Here is a 24119-nt window from a genome sequence, read left to right as displayed (position 1 = left end):
TCAGTCAAGTTCTCAGTTGATCAACATGCACCTAATTATTCAGTTCTCGTGTCCCTTTTTGAAACTTTCAATATAAAAAATAATTGTCCGTTTTTCCGCGTGGTTAATCGTGATATTTTCAGAATTGTGTCCGTTTACAACTGTTAGGTGTGCATCGCTGTGTATAGTTACAAATTAGCACTCACACGGACAAGACGACCGTTGCAAAGGCTCCTGATTGAGCATGACGGCAACGCCTTTGCTCATCCATGCATAGCTCTGTCATCTGTATTTGAACGACTCACCCGTCATGCCGACCGATTAAAACATACGTAACGCTGATCCGCAACATTCATATGGGCTGCAGGTCCGTTACCGTTTGAGAAAGATGTGAACTCAGACTGGTAAGCCTACAAAATATTGACACGCTGTCGATATTTAATATCCAATACAACGAATATACGGTCTCACTTCCTCCCGTTAAACATTCCTTCATTCCTCCCCTGGGTCGAAGATACCGTATTACACCGAAAAGCACAAAACAAAACAATCTGGCTGGAATTCAAGATATTACGTTTTTCAAGTAACCCCTGGGTCTTATAACTATTTCCTAATGTACACAATATGCGCTTTCCTCTGCGAAACACGTGTCGCGGTGTATCAACGTTTCAAGGGTTGGTGTCCACATCTGTGCGTTATGTGATGTTTTCCTTCAAGATCATGGCCATGTGTTTGACACTTTCTCCCGATGAGCGATCTCCTCCAAGGAAACAATTTCAGCGAGACTACGCTGGTCGTCAAATTCCCGCCATATACAAATTTGTAAGTCAAATACCGGTCAAATTAAACACAATTTTGTTCACCATTTTATGTCCTTGCGATTAACCAGAGTAAAATGGGCGCTTAGGTCCATGACACGTTCGAGGACCTACATTCAAAAGTCGAATGGTTCCTACACGACCAAAAAGCTCTGTATATATTTGTTTTGAAGGCGATCGAAAGTTAAAACATATTTTTTTTCGGTGCTAACAATACACACTTAAATTCTGTAGCTATTTAAGACTTGCTCCGACCAGATGATGTTAAAGGTAAACAAAGTTTGTGAAGGATAAGGTCGCATATGCGCAGACATGACGACAGAAGCTTGTTTACCCTTAACATACCATCGATTTACTTGAAACTCCATCGTAAGTATACAGATACCCTGACGTAATTAGTTTTTGCGATTATTTTGCTACATGTAAGTCAGCATGGGATTTTCTATTATCGATTTTTTATCATAACCTTTTATCTACCGGAGTAGTCCTTTCGGAGAGAAATATCACTCGTCAGCGTTCATTCACCCGGTTTAAAATTAATCAGAAAATGCGTGACGTGAATTCACATCTGATATATCGCTATTTCATACGTGTCCCTCGTAGATAGATTACCCATTCATGCCATCAATATTTGAAACAATTGATATACAAATTGGCAATTACGACTTTGAAGGTGTAACGTGTTTACTAATCACTATCAGTGTGATATAACTCTACATGTGCCAGTACTTACGATCAGAAAGTTTTTTTGATATACTGCATGGCTTCCAGATAACATTTTAAAGAATGTCACAGTAAACTTAGCCGAAGACATTGTCAATCGCTCACTGATAAAAAATACAACATGCCCGTATCAGCGTAGTCATACACATTATTATGCACCAACATACACTGATACCTACACGCTACGTACTTGTATGTACACAGGTACTTCAACAGATAGGCAAACGGACTGACAGACACAGTCATAGTGTCTGGCAGATAGACAGGCATACAGATAGATAGATAGATAGATAGATAGATAGATAGATAGATAGATAGAGTAGATAGAGTAGATAGATAGATAGATAGATAGATAGATAGATAGATAGATAGATGTCTAAAATAGTGAGTCGGGTTTAAAAGGATCCGATGTTGTTTGAAAATAATAATAGCTTACTTAAAAGCTTGAACGCATTATGTTGTATCCCTTGTGTCGTAATGACGCAATGGTTTCCATCGGAGTTCTGAACTCTCTTTTTTCCTTCTGCGTGCATCTGTAGCCATGCGCAAAGAATATTGTGATTCAAGTTTATAAAACGCCGTGGTACAGAAGGTTAAACCGCAAGCGATTCTCTGGTGACGTCAATCTTCGTCAGGCATGCCAGCAAATCTAGTGACTTGAGGAAGTTCATTTGGTCGCCACGCAAGGTCATTCCTCGCCGAACTACTGTGGTGAAATCTAACAACTTAAAAAGTTATTCTTATCAAATTGTACATAGTTTCACGAATTAACTATGCAAACGAAAGCTTGTCATTTGGACTTTAGCCGGTAAGGGGAAGGGCACGTCCTATATACCTCATGAAAATCGTTGGCCACTTCGCTGTTCGTCTGCCATGAGTAACTCGATCACGGTAATCCCTGCTTTTTTAATGCAGGCCGTGAGGTATGCCACCACCCACACTGGAACACACGGGAGATGTGAATACAGGTTGAACCCATCACAGCGGTTTCGTGACACGATCGCGAACTCCATGCAGACACTTTCGACATCTCATTTCAGAAATAGTTCCATTAAAATAGTTCACGGATGTTTGGTTTGGTTTCGATGACGACTTTGATGCTCGCGATCTAGGAGAAGACACCTTCATGGCTGAACACAGCGCGTTTGTTTATGATATTATTTAGCCTTAAACTTATAGATTAAATATTTGCATGGCAATCTAATTAGATGATACCAGTATTACAAACAAAATATGGAGCACTAGCCATTGAAGGTCGATTTGATAAATTGGAGGGGAGGGGGGGGGGGGGGAGAGAGAAACCAACAGAAGATCAATTTCAACCGACAGTCTGAGTACAGAATGTGTTTACTGAATACTGCTAATCTCATCCTGAACAATCACGTACTAAGCACAGACGGTGAGATAAACAGAAATCCGCTTTCTACGCTGCACACTCTACAGAAAGAGAAAACATTCACAGATTTATAAAGGAATAATGATCCAGGCAGATTGTTGTGTTAATATTAATGAATGGCAGTCGATGGGAAAAAAAACATATCACACGTCATAAAATGAAATGAAATCGATGTAAAACACCAGCGACCGACCTACTGCCAACAATCTTTCTCATCAGGAATTTCCGATCAGAGGCCAAAACTTTTCTCAAATACTCGTAATATGATATACATTGTGAAAAAAAGGATATCCCAGCATGCCGTTGGCTCAAACGCTGATCTGAACAGGTCGGCCTTGCCAAATAAATTTTGTGAACTTGATTCGTGGCAGTAATGTCATCGTTTACAACATCTATGTCGCACAGTCCCTGTCAATCATATTAAAATTAGTCACCTCAGTTATATGATATGCTGTTCCCGAGATTCGCCAACAAATTGCCAATTCTTTCTGTAACTGGTAACGGAAAGGCTGACCGCAACAACTACGACATAGGACACGATGGTGTCAAGGTCGTCATCGCCGATAATATTTGTTTTTTTAATGGAGGAAGTCTAACACCGTATTAATAACCCCATGTGCGTAGATTCAATGCTCAGTTCATCAAAACCATGTTTGCCATGGATTCCTTTTCGACGTCGAGCAGGTCCCAGAAAGAGGCTGCGTCGTTGGTTACATGCTCACCGCACGAAACAAGACAAACAGTCAAAAAAGCTATCAAAAGTACTGCATAAATACAGCTCCTTTAATTTTACAGGTTTCGAGCACTCTGTCGTGTTTCATGTTCAGGAGTAGTACTGTTTGTTTTACACCACCTGCAAAATAAAAGGTTATTTTTTGATGACGCCGCCGATGATATTTAGCGAGTCCCGACGGCAGTGCGTCTAATGGGACACCTTCCCATTCACTACACCTACCCAACATGTTTAGAGAGCACATTTGTACACCTGAAGCTATGGCGGCCCTTGAGATTCAGACACAGAATACGCAGTAATTGATGCTCTGTTTTTGTTCTTGAAGAGATCGTCTCCACTATGAATCCTCCTCGAGTGTAGTCTTCGATGTGCCTTTTGAGTAATTGTGGATACAGTCTCGCCGAACGTGCTTGTCTCGTGGCTGGCTCTGACTCCGGGCGAGACTTGCGTAGGCTCGTCAGGAGTTCAAAAAACCCCGAACAACTTCCAACCTACGCGTTGCATCTTCTTCGTCTACAAGCAACAAAGGGCGAGTTCTCATTTTGTGGTAACGCTGTTTCTGCGCATCATACGTTACCCATGCGTGAAATATCTTACTGCAAAGCATGCTAAACACATAGGGGAAAACGTCGTCAGGAATATGCGTCAATAATTGAATGAATACATGAGAGAGAGAGAGAGAGAGAGAGAGAGAGAGAGAGAGAGAGAGAGAGAGAGAGAGAGAGAGAGAGGCAAAAGTTGCAAATTATTTAAAAGATAGCAGCTTTGAAGTTCAGACTTATTTCAGTAATCAAATCTATCTCACATCAACTTACTAATTATAACTAGCATTCTTAAACATCCATTTTTGACAAAAATTTCATCTTTCACATATATCACGGTATATTCGAAATTCAGTGTCGTCGGTAAATACTCGAATTCAAGCAAGAACTTACAGTCAAAATCATAGCACGCCAAAATATTTGAAAATGAGGTTAATGTCTTCGGGGTCAAAGGTGAAACATACCAGCCGTAATTAGGGAAGATGTGTGATTGCGACTGTTTCCCGTCAGCGAGATGTTACTGTCGTGGCTAAAAAAAACTTTACCACTGAATAAGAGACGAAAAACAAGTCACAAACAGCAAGAGCAGCAGTTGAAAATTACCACCTGGTCTCCAATCTAAAATACACTCTGACAAACCAACACGTTTATACCTTATGAAATACAAGGGGCTAGATATAGCACTGCAAACAGCATTCACATATAAAAGTACGCATAGAATCGTATAAAGAGACTTTCAGTGAGGTAGAGATTTATACGGATATTCTGGCATACTGGAGGAAATATATTGGCGCGCGTCGAAGAGCCGCACTGTATGCGATGTGTTCAGAAATTGCTCGGATATATGTCATCTATTATTCACGGAACTCCAAATCAAAATCCTATATCGCCAGACTTAATGCCAGCGTCATCTAAAATTTATGGTGATTCTCGTTCGGGAATTAAATGACCCGGAATATCAAAATATTGTGATCAATAAAAAATGAAGATTTAGATAGACGCATACCAAAAGGACGAGAAACACATTGACATAATATGTTATGTTACAGTATGGGTGTCAATTATTTTAAAATCATAAATATATGGTTGGAGTAGTGAATTAGAATATTACTTCCACAGGACACTTCTTATGTAATTTAAACAAATACTAGACGTATCGATTCGCGATCATCAAAGTTTCCTCAGAGACTAAGATCAGATTCCTTTCCGTTTGTTTATCTTCAATAAATGGAAATTGGATTTGCTTATGGATCTTTGGCGAATCATCGATATCTTTCGTGAACATATAATATCGATTTGTCATTCAGTCTGACAAAGTTGGAAACTTGTGTTTCCGCATCAAGTCTTCGGCATTTACACAAAAGTGATAAAAACAGTATATGTACAATCCTTTTGTTATAAAATGGCTTCAAGTTTAGCTTGTAGTAAAATCATGAACACATTTTGTTTCAAAAAAATACAAGGGAGAGTTCAAGAAGAGTTCTATCGAAAGTAGAACGCAATTATAAAGACGAAAGTTGAAACAGTTGCTGAAAGCATTTCTAAAGGACACTTTAATAAATTATTATTTTCATAATATGGAATAAAATTGATTAGTTTACTTTGTAAGTGATGGATTGCTGAAAATATAATGCCAAATTTATAAATTATTCAAAATTCATATGACTGATTAAAATTAGTTTCAATGTTATGAGAATATTTACAAGTTCGATTATCATAACTGCGAGAACTACGTTTCCTCTCAAAGTTTGGCAATGAGTGAAAACAAGCTAGAGAACAGGAATGCATGTTAGATTTGAAAATTTTGGAAGAAATTGAAAATTTTGAAAAAATTGAAAAATTTGAAAATTCGAAAATTTGACTCTCGGTTGCATTCTATTTCGTACAGGCTGTCCATTGCGCCCTTTTGTTTGGAAAAGACTTTCACTCGTTGGAACATGAACTTGACAAAAATGATTAGCTGTCTTGTTATTTTAGGTTCATGGACCTTCATCGATATGCAAATAAATAACAAACAAGATTTTGGAAAAAATCCGTGAAAATCTCCATCAGGTGTAACTTTCGATGTTCCTATATTATTTTCCCGTCTTTTAAGGAAAGGACAATTTCTTATTCTGTTACCAACGATTGTGTGGAGATGTCTGGTGATCAACTTGAACTTTTTGATACAGTCTTTGTGTGCAGAATGTCCGACGCTGTTGTTGATGACGACAACGTACGTAATTTTAGTCAGGAATTTGTAAAACGCACGTTTTGAGTATCGCACGAAATTTAACGCATCTAGTTGGCAAGGCTTAAACTAATACATTTAATCGCACTCTAAGGGAAGAATGAGAAAGTGAAAACGTCCTTTTTTTGTTTTAGAGAACAAAAGTGTATGAGAATATTATCAAAGGTCACATATATTATATCGGGCCTTTAACTTCGAATGAACCTTGTTGCTACCAATGTGCTTTTGTTAGAGTTTATGCATTGCGAAAATTCGAAAAAACTTTGTAATATATGAGTTTATCTCGGACATCAGATACTTCTCAATGTCGAGAATGTTCCATTTCGATATATATCCGGGGTAAGTGGTCGCAATAAATTTCGTCCTGGATTACTGGTACTCGTCGCTAAAAGCTTTTTATTCTCATCGGAACATGAACATTGTACTTGTAGGCAATTCTTATTCTTATATTAAGTAGATATTCCTGTACAAAAATACCAAACAAACAAAAATTCTTAACTTTCTCATTTGAAGACAAACATATAGTACAACGCAATCTCGGAGTTCGACGTGAGGGCGGGGCCTTTAGGAGGAGAAAGGAAAAAAGCGTAGTGCTTTAAGTCGATGGTTTTGTTGGATCATAAAGAAGTGACAGTCACAAGACGATGTCTGGGTTGACGCGTAGTGCATGGCGGGAGATAGACTACATGTGACGGACTGATTATGTCGACTTGATAAAGTAGCCGATAATGAATGTTTTTATGTGGCGCGGTGAATTGAGAGATGAATCGATGGCTTTATAGATGGACGACGTGATAAGGGAAATTACCTCAACGATATAGACTGAGGAACTGATAGTTTAATTGCAAGTTGACTGTGTCAACATGCTGGTTGATGGGTAAATTGGCAGGAACGATTGTTCGACGAACAGACTACTCTGTCGATTGACGCGCAGATAGCCGTTTGCTCGACAAAGTAAGTCCTGGGAATTTAGCTAGAGTCCATTTAAAAGGTTTTACCGGACTCGTGTCTTGATTCAACTCGCGATGGGCGGATGGATACGTTTCATGATGAGACATATTAACGGAATTGGAGAATGGCTAAGGTTTTTTCCCCGTCGTGAGACAGTTGATTGTGCGCATGCTCATGCCTTGTAAGCGTTTGGTAGAGTCAATCAGCTGAAATGTAATTACTTAATGAGAGCACGATACACCGATAACAGAATGCAGTTCTTCTTAATTTAATGGACATATTGTAGATTAGCCTAGACTACGTGCATTTTCTGACATTTTCAAGTTTTTTCCCTTTTATGCATTTTGTACATTGCATTATTATCTCATTCGTCCCTTGATAGTATTTCAACATTATATTGAAATATTAAAGAACATGAAGCAAGTCCGTTGCTGGGTGCCTTGTATTACTCACCTGAAGAATACATACATTGCTTTTGCCGAACGAAAACAACCGTTTATCAACGATATAGACTGTGGCAGTACGATTGCGTTCTTTCTGCATGCATGTCGCACACAGCGTATACCCCAAGTTCATGTTCACAAAGACCGTGAGAGGAAGACAGGCATCCTTTGCCGCGTACCGCGCGTCGTTCGGAAGTCAACCAGTAAATAGCGCATGCGCGAGAGTAAAAGCACTTCCAAGAGCTAGGGCGTCCCAAGAGCATTGATTCGTTCGAGCTGCTAGCTGCTCTGTTCAGCCTGCAACGAGTTGGCGTTGACTAACCGGTAACCGACTGTGTTCAGCTGAATCTGGTATTTTTCCGTGTTTTCATTTCAGGGTTTTTTCCTGTGATCGCTGTGGTCGTTCTTGAAGAGTTCACACGTTCGTGCTGACGAAATTCCAGTCCGTCAGCCTCGATCGGATATTACAAGTTCAGGTAGGACCAATATGTCTGTATCACATTTCAGGAGAGTCTTCATCACAATTTCAGCATTTTGAAGTACGACTGACACAGGTTGATTTTTAACAAAGAATCACATGAAATGAACTCCGTACTATAAATAGTGTTAACCCTCATGTCACATAATACGCACCACACGAACATCCCATGTGTAAAGTACCCTTTTGCCTGACAGTTATACTTCTCGCGTGTCGAGTCTAGCATGTTTATCTCTGTTCACTTAGGCGCGCACGTCGATTTTACACCAATTTTGATTTCCATCTGTGACAACCATTTTGTAATGACATGTATTCTAATGAGCAAATATCCTATGATTGTACTTAGAAGCGGTGTGTCAAGTGATAGCTTGATATCTTGATATGTTATTGATGCTAGGAGAGAGAGAGAGAGAGAGAGAGAGAGAGAGAGAGAGAGAGAGAGAGAGAGAGAGAGAGAGAGAGAGAGAGAGAGAGAGAGAGAGAGAGAGAGAGAGAGAGAGAGAGAGAGAGAGAGCAGAGAGAGACAGAGAAAGAGACAGAGACACACAGAGAAAGATACGTGACGATTTCGCTCAAAGCACAGTAGCTTCTAAAATTCTGCTCTGCGCTTAGCAGAGAAAAAGCAAAAACAGATTCTGCACACGTCTGTGGTGCGCCTAGGCGCAGGGAGAATTTTAGAAGACAGGTGACTGTGCTCCAAGGAGTAGGTAAAATTTCTCCCAGGACAAGCAACGGTGCAATTAGCGCAGGTAATCCTGACCGTCTCCAAACCGTACACACTGTACCAGCATTTCAAACGGTTGCGTAATGTGTACTGTTTCGTCTCGAGCCGATTACGCAATAAGGATTTGAGGCCATAAAATCCCGTTATCTTTTGTTATAAAGGCCCCTCTACTATAGGCGAGTCCAATACCAACGATAAACATTATTTTGTAAAAAAAAATATTCGAGTTACTGCTTTCTTCGGATGAAGAGTCCTTTAAGTGACTGTATTCTTTGTTACAGCAATATTTAAAACTGTGTCGACTTTGCAATAACGTTTTGCTATTTGCACAACCGAATCCTATCAAAATTTCCAATACTCAACTTACCAACACTGTCTGTGAATGTATATTTTCCAATATATGGTTGAGAAATAATTTTTTTTCTAGACTATAGTTCATTTGTCAACAATAATATTGCACGTTATAATGAGCGTTGTTTTCATTTATTTCAACATATTTTAGGGAGTAGAGCAAGACAGTTAACTTTTATTACATTTTCACACAAAAATAATGAGAATTTATCAAAATTACTGCAACAATTATTGTACTTTGATTTAAAAATCCAGTGCCAAGTTGAATGACCGACTTCTGGCCATGAATATGACTTAAAGTCTATCTGCGATGTTCGTGATAGACTATGCATGACTCGAGCCTAGTGCGAGTTGCGAGTCCACGCAATAAATTACGACACGAAAACAAATTAACCTTGACGTTACGGCTTTTAAATGCTAATTTAGATAAACTTAATGATGATACTTATTTATAGCAGTTTGTAAACGTTGTCTCGATCTCGGTATAATGAATTCGATTTCGCGTGTATCTCTTTTGTCGCACGCATTTTCCCACGGATGCCCGCCATTAAGAATTCAGATTCAATTTCCATCGGCAACCAGCAAGTTAAAGCTAGTCAACTGGTGGATGAAAAATGAGGCAACATTCAAATCGTGAATGAAAAAAGAGAGGGTTTATTCAAACCTGAACTTAATTTATACATGTACCGTCACAGTAGAGCGACAGATTACAGCCCGTTGGACTAGGTTGAAATGTCAACTCGTAGTTATTGACCATTATAGAAAAGGTCAACAAGCGTTAAAGATACAGGCTGTTTCCTTTTGACCGGCAGTGGTTTCAGCATGGCAGGTAAATATCAATTATGCCGTGTGAATGTGAAACCTAATACAACCAATTTCATCTTGGCTTTGTGCGCGCACACTAGACTGTGTACACACACGCACAGATATAGAGCAATTTCTACTCGGAGGTCCTTCTATGCTGCCCTACATCACTGCTTCGCTCTACATCACAGCTCGTTCGCCCACATCGCTGTTTTGCAACCGAATAGCCCCGAGAGGAGCTCGGTTACTTCGCCTGTTCAGCTAAATTATTCAAATTCACATCAATGAAGACTCCGTCGGGAGGGTTCTGGAGCGGCCAAACGTATCGTCTACTTAGCCGCCGGGATGAGTCGCAAGTCGGTGTACAAACTGCTGCCAAACTGATACAGCTCACTGGTAAAAAGATAAAGTCACTATCTTCGATGTATCTTGTCGAATAATCTCGCCTTGTTTAGTTTTAATCAGTCTAAAGGCAGTGAATTATTCACGGTGTGACAGTCTTAAAATTGAAATGTATGCCCGTACCATATATCATGAAAACAATGCTTTCCTGAAACCCTTAAGTATATTACCCTTGTGGCGTGAAAGATTCCGTCAATGTTGGTTTTAGTTTAAAAGAATCGATTACAGCTCCAGATCAAAAAATATGATGAATTTCTATATAAATAAATTATTCGCAATGTTCTTTGTATATTGCATGTACCAGTGTTCTGTAGCGAGTTATTTCATTGCACTTGCTCGTTCCTTCACTTTGCCGCAAGAGCACTTCTCTTAAGGTAATATGCGCCTCCAAAGTGAAAGACAAAGACTGAAACTTTTTGCTCAACTTTTCCTCAGTGAAACCTTCGACCATTCTCTCACCAAAGCAAGAATAAAAACCACGGGTCACCGTACAAACTTTGGTACTAGAGAGACTAATTACCTAAGATTTCCTGATAGTTGAAATTCGAAATGGCCGCCCTCCCCGTGTTAACTCTATGGGGAAAAATAAAATGGTCGATTTTCTAAAAACGTAGACGGTGAAAAGTTTTTCTTTCATCAAGAGCTTTAAAATGAGCCGCCACAAGTGGTAGGTCAGAAGAGAAATGATGAAATTTGAAAGCCCGAATTTCTGTCCCCGAGGCGTGTTCTGCCTTAATATATGTATGCGGCGAACGAAGCTTCATACGATAGAAGTTCTTAACGGGTTTTAAAACAGAAATACGTCATAGGATACATTGTTGAACTTCTGTCGTTTACTCTTTCACTTAGATTCGACACCGGTGCTTTCTCGTGGCGCCTACTCCAGTACCAGGTACATTTCATAGATGAACTCAAACAAACCTGCTTCCTGTTGGAAAAGCAAGTATGCCTTGATTTCCTGTCCAGCAACCCAGTAACGAGTTCGCGGAGTTTTTCACTCAACTCTAAATGTAGTGCACCAATGAACCATGAAAATCTAATATTGACTTCTTATACGCTGCCAGGAAGCTAAATACATGTTCTTGTGGCGATACTTCGCACACAAAACCATTTGGGGAAGAATTCACTTTTAACCAGTCAATTAATCTGTCTAAAAGTATTTTTCCATGATTAGAAAGATCTGTCACGTGATTGTATCGGTCAAACTTCATTGCTTGTTTCAAAGTAGTTCGATCATTGAAAAATGAAACTAGAGCCGGTGATAAAAATATCTTGGGTTCAATCTCTTGTTCAAATCGATAAAAAACCCCGATTAGAGTGTATATGCCATTAGTATAGGCTGTCAACATTAAAAAGTTGCCGATGAGGGCGTTTGCTATTTGTAATTCTAGAGCAAAACAATGTGCAGTCTAAGATTTGTACCTGCATCATACATTCCCTCCATTAAGGCGGAAGAGCCGTGATTGAAATGAACATGCACAACAGGAAACAGACACAAATTTATGTCGGAGGTGTAAATTTGTTTAGCAAGAACAAAAAGACCCAATTATTTTCCATTTCACGAGCATGTTCCTAACCGCGAGAATAAAATACCAGATAACTTGAATCGGAAACGGTTAATCTTAACGGGAAGACTAGAAAGTTTGCACGGGAAATGGGCGTTAAATCTCTACAAATGTAACAGAAATGAAGTGCTGAGTAATGTTGACTGATGCGAAATGTATCCATTGCCACTGAGACTAGTATATGTACACACTACAGACAGACAGACAGAGAGACAGATAGACAGACAGACGACAGACAGACAGACAGACAGACAGACAGACAGATTATGAAATGTCAATGTAAGAATTTCATGAAGATATTGAAAGAGAAATCGACGTTTGACGTGTCATAGACGTAGATTTTTTAACAAGAATTTCAGTCCGAGAACAAATTGATCTCGGTTCCAATTTTCGTCATTTTCGAAACTGATATCTGAATTCAAACGATATGTAATCCTGCGAAGTCGATCAGTATTAAACCGTTGGATTTATTTTTTTATTATTTTTGTGGCGAATTTTAGTTCCTTGTGTGTGTACATATATTTTGCTGACAATCCATGCCTATCTGTATTTTCCTATCAAAAGCGTCGGTCACAGCTTGAAGCACGTTATTTTGGCGAATCTATGCCAGCCATTAAAATCTACGACACACCGCGAGACTTTAAAGCGCGGTTTTTGCCTCCTGTCACAGTTCATCCACCTCCGAGTTCATTTTTCGCTCCCAACTGAATCGATCCGTGACGTTGAGAAATAGGCTCCCTGATAGAACAATTCTCTGCGGAGCGCCTATGCTACTACAGATGTCCTCAGTAATTTCCTCGGAATCACCCAAACGAGCAAGATATCAGTCAGTTTGCTTTAGCGATCCACTGCTCAATTTGCAAATCAGTCGATGGTCTTTAGTTTTCTATTTCAGCGAAATTGTGCCGCGAAGGTGCCGACGCCATATTAATAATTCAACACCGAGCTGAGACGCCCGCGTTTGTATAAGAGCTCAAGAAGGCAGTTCTGTGTTAATGTAGACTGTAGCGAATTAAATTATACATATTTCCGACAAATTGCTACCAATTGTTTCATAACGGGCAATTTATGTCCCGTGTCGGAGAAGAAATACCGAGCCACCATCGCCGTGTTTACGGTCAATCTGCTTGTGTTTAATTTAACATCAGCGAAGACGATCGTTCATTCCGCCGAAGCCGTACGAAAAAATATCACACCATGTAAATTTCGCGGGTACAGAATTGCGATGCACTTGTGTAAGAAGTCACAATCGATTATGATGTCAGAATCAATGTCTCCAGGGACCGCCGTTACAGAATTGCTCAAAAACTCGCACTAATGAAACAGGGACGACAGGATTTTGTGTGAATATCTTTAACATGACCCCCCCCAGTCTCGTCATGTCTCCCAGTCCTACTTTTCGAATGTGATACATTCAAATACCCGAATCATAACTTTGCAAAGATAAATGTTTATTTATTTAAATGTTTATTATCATAATGTGGCGTGTCAAAACAAAAACCAATTTCCTTCATGAGACTAGATGAAATCTGAACATAAACAATATCTTGACATTATTTGTTCTCATTTGAATGGTTTTATCTAACCCAACAGCTTCTGCAAATGTTTCCGGATAGATTTTAGGGTTTATTTTATCATCAGTAGTATTTTCAAGTGACTTCAAGTCACAAACTGGGAAATCTGGTCTCGGGAGAAGAGCTTCAAGTAATACTCAACGCATATATGTGTACACCGTTTCTCAAAGTGATGTTGAGCAAGTTTTATCCCACGCGGCTGTGGGATTCAGATCTAGGAATCTTTGGTCTGCGTGACTGTGAGAGTACTCCCTCGTCACCCGAGTGGCAAGTGCACCTCTCGCACACCGTGACCGCCTTTGCGTTGTCTATATCAGCACTGGTTTTCCCAAGACCACTTGCGAATTAACCATTTTTCGAATTCCCCATTCCTTTTCGCTAAAGATCGAGATAGTGGCTATAGACGTCAATGAGACGCGGCTTATATAGAGCGGTGACTGACGATGTATAACCAACAGAGGATCCGAAGCTCTCACGATATTATTTTCTATAGGAATTATTATTGGATTGAAATTACATCGACTTCCAGTCACGAACACCTCTTGAAAGGTGCCTTTGATAGACAAGTGACATTAACCACGCCGGGTACACACGCTGCCCTGCCAAATCAAATAACGACTCGAGTAACCGACATTCATCGGAAAATTCTTAATTATGTCAAGGGTACTTGACCCTGTACCGTTTGGCGTTCTAATTGCTTATCATTCTAAATAGCTACATCATATACTTTGAACTGCTAAGTAAATCTGCATCGTATAGCAAATGTTGAGGTAAACCGTGCACAGAGGAATTCCGATTGTTAGGGAGCGACCATTTCATCTTGGGAGGGTGATTACAAATATGGGGGAGTTGCAGAGCAAAGCAAAATGCCAGACGAAATATTTCGCAGTAACCTGCACGATGAGAACAAACATTGGACGAGAAGATCGGTCAATTAAGATTTGGGAATTTGGATTCATGGCAAGCGTGGCTGCCAGATTTTGTTCGGCCTGATGAAAAATATTGTTGTGAAAGGTACATTAGTATGAATTATGTAAATATTTTAGGCCTGTCAACACTTTCATTAGAGTCTTGTCGGACACTCTGTCCCTCCCAGAGATAATCCTTACACAACAAATTACAGCTATTATAGTTATTTTCTTACCATCAGCAAAGACCGCACAAACTCTTTAACGACAATATTTCTCTTCGAAAAAGTATGCATGTAATAAAATTTCGGGAAAAAAATGACCAAATTCTGGAAAGCGAAACAAAAATAAATGCATATTGGCATACAGACCACCCCTCCCATAAAATGTAATGCTCCATCCCGGAGGGAATGTATGGACATTACGCATGTTACGAGACTGTGGAAAATCCCAAGTTAAACATCAATTGACATAAAAAACATTAAGTGCATACTTTCTGAAAACTCTGCTTGTTGGAAAAGCGGTGGCTCTTATATATATTTTTGGTTATTTAAAGACAGTACTACGGTCACGATGCAACCAATTTTGTGACCACATAACCTTTTGGAAATCATTTTTCATCACCTAGAGCGAAACGAAAAACTCGACACTCCATTACACGGAGGGTGAAATGCGATCACAAGCACCTTCCTTTTCCACTCTTGAATAAGACAGCCTTGTTTGTATCTGGCTCTTCAATCGATTTCATGACAAGACAGTTTCGCTGTTGGAGTGCTTGACTGCCTGGTCTTGAGTGTATGACAGAAACAAATGGTATAGGAAAAAAAAATCCAAGCGGTGAATTTCCATAACGACGCTCTGAAGGTTTGTATGTGTGAATATGTTCAAATTGTAGAGCCACGTCTTCAACAATCATCGGAGTGACTTTGAAAGCTACGTCAATTTTGGTCTGTAAACGTCACTTCAGTGATGAAATGAAGGAAATTAAGGATTTTAATCTCCTGTCGTATTAACAATATAGTCAAGGCGAGTTTGCGAATCACTATTCTCTAAGGATTCTATAACCGTATAATGTATAGCTGTTTTTAATTTTCTCGGTCATAGTTCTTATTTAAAGGCGTACCGTCGGTGCGACACAGAACTCTTGCATCAGACTCAGGTTAATCCGTGGACCCTAGTATATGGTAAAGGTAGAATGCGCCTTGGGGACAGATAGTTTGGCTCTCAAACTTTACAATATTTTTTTCTACCACTTGCGGCTCATTTTGAAGCCCAGAGATTGAACAAAGTTGTCACCAGCTTGTTTATTTTGAAAAATCGAAAATTTGATTTTTCTCGACAGAGTTAACACGAGATGGCGGCCATCATGATTACCAGAGCCAGCAATGTTGGGTAATTTGTTTTTCGAATACCAAATTTTTTGCACCGTTACTCATGATCTCTATTATTGATTTAAGAAAGGTAATAGTTTTAACAATAGTTTTTAGTCTTTCAATTTTGAGGCGTGTACTACCTTAACCACATTTTATGTGGTTGTCAGTTTCACATTCCTTCCTGTTTGCCGTATGTATCCTTAGCGTTTATTAGATGACAGTGAGGTCAACCATGATGTTTCAATAAAAGATTAAACGGACAGCTATCCACATTGAAAATCCGCTGTCAAAAAGATATTGAAAGGGGTACAGAGTAGGGTCTCCTTTTCACAAAGAGACAACCAAACGACATATGGGTGTGACGTCATTAAAAATCGCCGACAAAGCATAGAAAGCTTATAGATGCATTCGTTTGCTTCACCCTCTGAACAGTTATCAATTGACGCTTGGCTACGTTAGCGTTACGTGTGCGGCTTCGAGGGAAGATGTCACGATGATCGTTATTGATGGTGAAAGAAGGCATTCGGTAGTCCACGATTTTTTCCTCGAAAGTTGCAGGATTTTGATTACAACAGTACATGATTTTTTTCCCCGAATTCTTCTGAAACTTCGTTACAGTGGCGTGGGGGTAGGGTAATGAAATTTGAATAGTAACCAGACTGGTTAATTCAGAAAAAAAGCCAGCAACGTTCACGTTCCCTCGGGTAGTCGCAGTTCACGGTATGTCAGCAAATATCGTGCTTGGCTGCTTCAGGGTTTTTCGTTGGCAGTCAGCTTTTTGAAGAGTGCCGGCCCGCCTGTCAACGAGCGAGCCCGTGTAGCCCTCAGGGTTCAGAAGCGGTCATCGTGTCACAGTCAAAAACATGATCACGCAAGACTGCAACGAAATAGCTTGTAATCATTTCCTCTCAAATACCGCCTTTTTTGTCGGCGCAAACTCACAATAATGCCCACCTAGTCACATGAAAATTGTATTTGAACTCTTGATCACGCAAGGTCGTCGGCCAACGCATGATCACCGAAGATCGCGGTCATTTCGGTCCGAGGTCATTGAAAACTTCATGAACGTGAAAGCTTGGTTTTTCTCTCGCGCAGGATACGCATAGCGTTTACATGCTGACAGATACATTACGGGTACATTCAATTTTATACTTACCGAGAAAACGTAGTATATACTGTTACAAGACTTGTCGCCACATATATTAAAATAAGGCAAATAAGTCCAATCTTTCGTTTCATCGAAGCCATGTATTTTGAACGAAAAATGAAGCGAGGGGACATTTCTTTTGAAACGGCCATTTAGTTCAGCTGTTTAGCGGATACACATCTGATACCGTTGGCCTTTTCCTTACCCAGTAACAAAATAATTACCCGCCAAAATGGCCCAAAACTGGTTTGAAAGACAAAGAAAATATGCTACACAATGTAAAATTAATGCAGCCCAATCTCGAAAATTGATATCCCCGAGGAAAAATATCATCCATTAGGCAACGAATATCATTGAATTATGCCAATGTTGCTTTAATTGATGTAAATTGAACGACATTAACGTAATATCGATCTGCCTGGCAACACTGCCGGCGGTACATGAAGTTTTAATTCCCCGACGTATCAAATTCACCGCCGTTTGGGGATCCGGCGTTACAGTCGTAAATATTGTCAAACGTCTACCGGGTGAGTGTGATCTTTCGAGCACCGCGTCAGAGTCAATAAAATGAGCAATTTTAAGGGCTGGGATAATTGGTCTTTAAGGGATAATATAAAAATTGGAAATTTTATCATGTAAAAAATTATGGAACCAATGGCGAGGGACGTTTGAAGGGACCAGAAGGTTGTTTAATGTTTTGATGTGTTAGTGCCCGACGGGTGGTTGCAAGCGTCTCTTACACTACCACGGCTCTTCTGGAGATTCTGTTCTGCGATCCGGAAATTCGTCTGCCCCTCCAGACTCTCAATATGCAAATTTGAGCCGTCACACTTCGAAATTGGTGCCAAAGGGAGGCTTTAAGTCATGTCTAAAGTAGGTCATATTGAGGTACTTTTATTAGGTCACAATGTCGGCATATACCGGTTAAATATGTATAATATTTAATGAAGGCTTTTAAACGTGTAGTTACGGTTGTTTTAAAGCCGCGTTGAGATCATAGCCGCAAATGGAGCGGTCGCATGATGCTTAAGCCACAGAAAATAAAACGTTTTCATGAAATTTCACAAGATCAAGTCGGCAAACGGCTGCCTTTGTAAATAATCGACCTTTCTCAAGGAGATTAATTTAACAAGTTACAACAACAGATAAAATTGATACATGTACATCCGGGTATCATATTCATTGTCTCACAATATTTAAGCATTCAGGAATGTTCGAACTCTCAAGGCATATTTTTTATTCACTGCATCATCCAACAGGCGAACGCCAAATTACAGGATGAGGTACCCGCTTCCAATTACGCAAAGAAGGGGAGTAAAGTAACTTTACCCGTGTTGCGGCTCCTCGCAAAGTGCCTTGCTAAAGGTCACAAAATAAACACCACGCTAGAGTCTTGAATCCACCATCCTCCGACAGTGCGTAGGCAACTCTGGACTTAATAAGTCTCAAACTCGCCGTTCTCCGTAGTGAGACCGGTAACCCTAACCACTGCCCCACGGTACCAATATCTTTTTCCAAGCAAGTAAAATAATAAAATACACAATGCTTGCTCCAGGTCGGTCGAGTAAAATAAGGTAATAGACGACGCCGTTACTTAAAACACTGCGATGTACATGGCGGAATGACTTTAAATACCTCAAGCCTCCAGTGTAAACCAGATTTTCATGGATTCCACTTTGTCTCGTGATAAGTAGATTACTCTGTCTCTCTCACTATCTCCCGATTGCAACTAACCCGTGCGTGACCTTGCTACGAATTCGACATTTTGACCTGAGAAAAGGAACAAGGACCGTTTTAAATCAAGCAACGACTTGTCTTTCAAAAACAAATGCCCGTCACTACTGTGACGTCGTGACACTAAAACTTTCCAGTTCCTTCTTTCTTTCAATGCATTACAGCTTCCACGCTCACCTCTACAGACAGTTTTTGATGATAAGGCAGCAAATTTGAGATGATTATGATGCCAACTGCGAAGGGGAAAAATCACAGGGTATAGAGAGACACTACGTCGGTTTTACTAAATAATAATATTTCATGTATATAAAGTTTTATCATGCAAGCCATAGCTGTGTAGTGTGTGTACCTACGGGTAGTTAGCGGGAAGCTACATGTGTACAGTGGTTTGCGTTGAACTGTTAGCAATGTAGGAAATAGGCATATCTAATGTGAGTAGTTGCCGACTCTTCCAGGTGTAGTTATAGTCCAGGTTGTAACATCGCTTAATAACGAAGTTGAAACATTGTAGGTCACGCGTAGTCAAAACAACACCGCATATCCACGCTTATCCCGCTGTTGTACAACCTTTTCAGTAATAGAGCGCGAAGCCACTGCAGTGAACTGCAATAAAACTGCTCACACTAATTAGTTTCAGCTGTAGCCAGCTGGCAAAGTCGACAACATTGTATGTCCCGTGCAGACAGTTTGTCTGAGGAAGTTGAAATAAAAAATATTTGTACATGGACCAGTGCATGGTAATGTTACATTGTATCTTAATCTTGAACACAGGGTGCCAATCGTAAACTCTCATTTACAACCCGAGCCTCAGACAGAGCTAGTTTTGCCTTTGTACAAGCAGACTTTTTGTCTGTATCAAGTAGCCTTGTTCAACACCAAAGTGGCCACGGCTACAGCTGAAACTAATTAGTGTAAGCAGTTTTATTGCAGTTCACTGCAGTGGCTTTGCGCTCTATTACTGAAAATGGTTGTAAATTGTCCAGAGCACATTATTTGCAAGCTTGGTTTCTGTGGATCTGGTGGTGTCGCCTGACCACGTCTGACCTCCTTCCAGACAATGTTCCAACTTAAAATAGCAGAGTTGATTTCTTTGTGATCGACTGATACCGCTAGACGATAGTTTCACTTGACGGTGTTTGCAACTCTTCAATTCAGATAGTATATAGTTCAACATTGCTAAAGGTTCGACGCAAACTACTGTAATAGGCATATACCCTGACACAGTAACGCTTGCATTATCGAAATTTATTTACCTGAGTGAGCTTCCAGCCCAATGTATTGTTTGCTGTACCCTGTGGTAAAAATCAACCAATGTAGAACGCGTATGAACACAGCAACTCATGGTCGTTGACACCCAATTGACAGACAAAATGCAACATTTATAGTTATCAAACACCAGTTCATTAAAGGTTATTTTCGAGATACTGTTAACAAAAACAACGGTTGTTTGAATTATATTAAGAAAAACGAAGGTAGTCCACACCAAATGAACGGGCATGACTGTTTCACGTGACGGTTCTGTAACGTGTCTGTTATAATTTTGATCAATTAAGAACTGTATTTATATCTATGCTGGGATGAATTCTTTTATCTGTTATTCATGTCTTTCTATTGCATGACTGAAGCCAAGCCTTTAATTTTATACAATTTACACCCATACTTTGATGGTTCCTCCTCCTCCCCCCTCTCTCCCTATCTCGCTGAATCGGACAACACACTCTATTCATCACAGTTGCAGTCATCCCACGTCTGGATTATTTCAAAACTGCTTGTTTTCTGGCTCATGTTAAACTTCTCTGTACAACCTAGATGTTGCGACCACCGTCGACGCAACGGTACAAAACGAGACAAATCTAATTTTAGTATGCCAAAAAGCCCAGGACTGTATTGTTTTTATGTAAATTTACGAAAAAATATCACTTTTTCTTTTAATTTGATCTCTTGACCCATTTCTGTGTTTGCAGCAGGTAGTTTTTAATAAGTGTGAGTATAGTATTCGCGTTGCATGTCAATAAAATGCAATGTTGATGAACGTAATGCGTATGTTATCATATAGGATACTGTGTGTGTGAGTTGTGAACGTACTATCCCAACTTAATAAAAATGCTCGGTATCGGGCGCTGAATTTCGGTCGTTCGATCTCTCAGACGTCCGTTTTTCTGCATTTGGGGCTTAAAGTGACCAAAATACCATAGTAAGACAACAAAAACAAACAAGTTGATATAATATAACAGCAATAATCCCCGCCGCAGTCGGGTATACACTCGATTTTGGTACAAATCGCTCAATATAGAACTCGCCACCGGCTCGTACTATGTGTCGCGCATTGTACCAAAATCTCGTGTTTACCCTTCTGCTGCGAGGGTTATTGAGAAATTATATCATACCAGTATATTCATGGCGCAAATACAGCGATTGGTCGAGACGTGAAAAGAACCGTGCTGTATTCGCGATATGGCAACGTTGGTACACGCGTGAGATCTCGGCGAAAGCAAAAATCCTTTTTGACGTTCCATGCCAGAATTTCAATAAACTGTTATGATATAATAACAATAAACCACACCCAGCGACGGGGTACCACTCGGCTTTGACAAGTTCACTTCTCATATATGCACTCGCTATGCGCTCGTGCATGTATGTCGTGAACTGGCCAAAATCTTGTGGTACACCGTTGCTCGATGTGGTATTTCTTAATTGCAAATTGCAGCAAAAGCCATTGGAATCTGCCTTGACAGGCAGAAAATGTAACTACAATTTAAAAAAAATTGATGCTCTGATACGAAACATTCCGGGGGAGGGGTGCGGCATATCATAAAATAACACAATGATGGTCCATTCTTGGGTATTGGCCCTCGGGTTTGTTTTCTTGTCCTGATAATAGCTAAGGACTGTAATTGCTTTCACTATAAAGAATTATTAATATCCTCCACCATATCGATTTTAATATTAGGCCTACATATAGAAATCTAGGACGCGTTCTTGATAAGACGTGACCGAGGATTGTGTTCATACTAATGAGAGCAGTGTGCCTCCGAGCATCGCAATGTCATCGATACCATTGGGGTGTTTACAGAACAGCCAAGAAATCTGGTTCATCTTGTGATATTATTGAACACAGCGTGAAAAGAATAACCAAGCTCTCAACTGCCAGCACCGCACCGCATCGCGTAGTGGTGTGAAGCGTTCATTGAATATATTGTCAAGAGAAACAAATAAAATTATCTATGTTGCGTTCATGTAGTGTTTTATAAGTTGACTGTAAGCAATATAGATCATTTTATTTTCCTTGGACTCATGCGACCAATGTAAACACTATATCCAAGGTGCGATGGTGATTGATGAAAGTTAAAGAGGCACTCCCACTTTGTAACATTTTTAAAACACATTTTTTTAAAGCCAACGGTCGATATTTGACTTGGCGACTGCGCGCGGATCGCGAGATATCGATAAAAACATGTCATTTCCCGAGCGTATTTTTCACATCCCGAAGTTTTACGATCGTTCTAATTTTGACTCGAAATCCCCCGAAGGTTTGTTGTTGTGCTGATTGACGATATTCTAGGGAGTCTACAATAAGTTCGAACGACGCAATGAATTACTTCCCAATGCGAAGACTTTATATACAGCATTATGCCTTTACCTCAGGTAAGTTTTTAAAAACTTCTCCTTAGTTTTTGTCGTTTTCATTATTCTAAATCGGTTGTATTATATTTTTAACCAATATCACGTAAACATCAGTTTTTACATGTCAAATATTAGCCGCCTCCGATGACTACATTTTGTCGTCTGCCACACAGTACGCGCGCCGCGCGCGTGGTATGCGCGCGTGGCATGCGTCTATGCATATCACGCGGCGGCCGCGATGTATCAACCGCACGTAACTGTGCTAGTCACCTTTGCCAATTCTGGTGGAATCAGCAAAAATTGTTTTTTGTTTATACGCCAAGTCAGTAAGACTCGGCTTTCTCCCACAGGCCATGACCGATCACCGACGCCAGTGGTACTGTGGCGTACAGCAGCGTCAGCGTAGACTCGTACTCCATAGCTTAGTTGACAATGGCCCCAGTGCCGAACGTTCGATGTTCGGAAGCTGAATTTAGGTGGGCCACCGGAATTCAAACTTTTACTTTTTTGAAGACATGTTTTTATCGATATCTCGCGATCCGCGCGCAGTCGCCACGTCAAATATCGACCATTGGCATTAAAAATGTGCTTTAAAACTGTTACCAAGTGTGAGTGCCACTTTAAAACATGTCTGTCATTATCTACATTGTATAATATAAATGTTGCAACTATGATGATGAAGTTTATCAAGATATTGTGAACGAAAGACATTGTTTGTAAACAAGAAACTCGCACAGGCGCAGTTCCGACGACCGTTTCCCTTTAATTTTAGCCGTTCCAATGGTAAAGGGAATTATCCAGTCACTAATAAATTGCCTTTTACTTTGAAATTCATCATGACAACGGAATCGAAAATATTTTGAGAAATTTGGATGTTTTCGAAGTGTATACGTCAATACTGTCGAAATAAAATTTGAAACTTTTCTCTCATTTTGTTTGAGAAATGTTTAACTATTCTTAATATGGAGAAGAATTAAGATCAAACATCGCACGCATTTTTTTCCTAAAAAGCAAAATTATTTCAGAGATATTAACATGGGAATTCAAAATGGCTGTAATTCTGTGTTAAGGTAGTACGTGCTCCGATAGTGAATGGGATACACTTCAAACTTTCATCTAAGGAAACTTCGAACCATACTCGTTAAAAAAAATCAAGAATAAAAATCGGTAATAGAGAAACAAATTACCCAACATTTATATTTCCCATTCAAAATGACCGCCATCCCTGTGTTATGTGTATGGGGAAATATTAAATTTCCGATTTTCACAGCACTAGGACGATGAAAACTTTCTTACTCCACGAGCTCCAAAATGAGTCCCCACAAGCGATAGACCAGAAAAAATATTGTAAAAATGTGAGAATCCAAATATCTGTCCCCGGGGCCTATACATGTACTTTATCTCCTGTACAGATGCCTGTGTGAAGACAAATGTGTCTGCTACCCTCGAAAAAGGTGCTTTGTATCCACTGTGATAAATAATGAACCTTCTGAACAGCCTGATAATCACAGCGTCTATCACATTAGTGTAGGGTGTAACCACCAAACACTCCGTGAGTTTAAAAATATGACAGTGAATTTTTAGACCTAACCAAGCATGTTTTTTATTTCTTCGTGGCAG

The 24119-nt window shown here is 39.9% G+C and overlaps 1 protein-coding gene across 8 annotated transcripts in view; it reads left to right on the top strand.

The window, feature by feature from the left end:
- The window catches only part of LOC139148129 (probable G-protein coupled receptor CG31760), a 228956-nt gene that overhangs the window by 40592 nt on the left and 164245 nt on the right, over positions 1 to 24119 (top strand). For 7 of the 8 annotated variants that reach the window (XR_011555884.1, XR_011555883.1, XM_070719434.1 and 4 more), the window contains exon 2: positions 8192 to 8291. The exons of the other annotated variant lie outside the window; for it this stretch is intronic. The gene's annotated coding sequence lies outside the window, so the exon portion shown is untranslated. The remainder of the gene's footprint in view (positions 1 to 8191; positions 8292 to 24119) is intronic. 8 annotated transcript variants of the gene reach the window in all.

Source organism: Ptychodera flava, chromosome 13, assembly GCF_041260155.1.
Source record: "Ptychodera flava strain L36383 chromosome 13, AS_Pfla_20210202, whole genome shotgun sequence".
Taxonomy (NCBI): domain Eukaryota; kingdom Metazoa; phylum Hemichordata; class Enteropneusta; family Ptychoderidae; genus Ptychodera; species Ptychodera flava.
The sequence above is the reverse complement of the archived record's forward strand: the minus strand, read 5'-3'. Positions and strand labels throughout refer to the sequence as shown.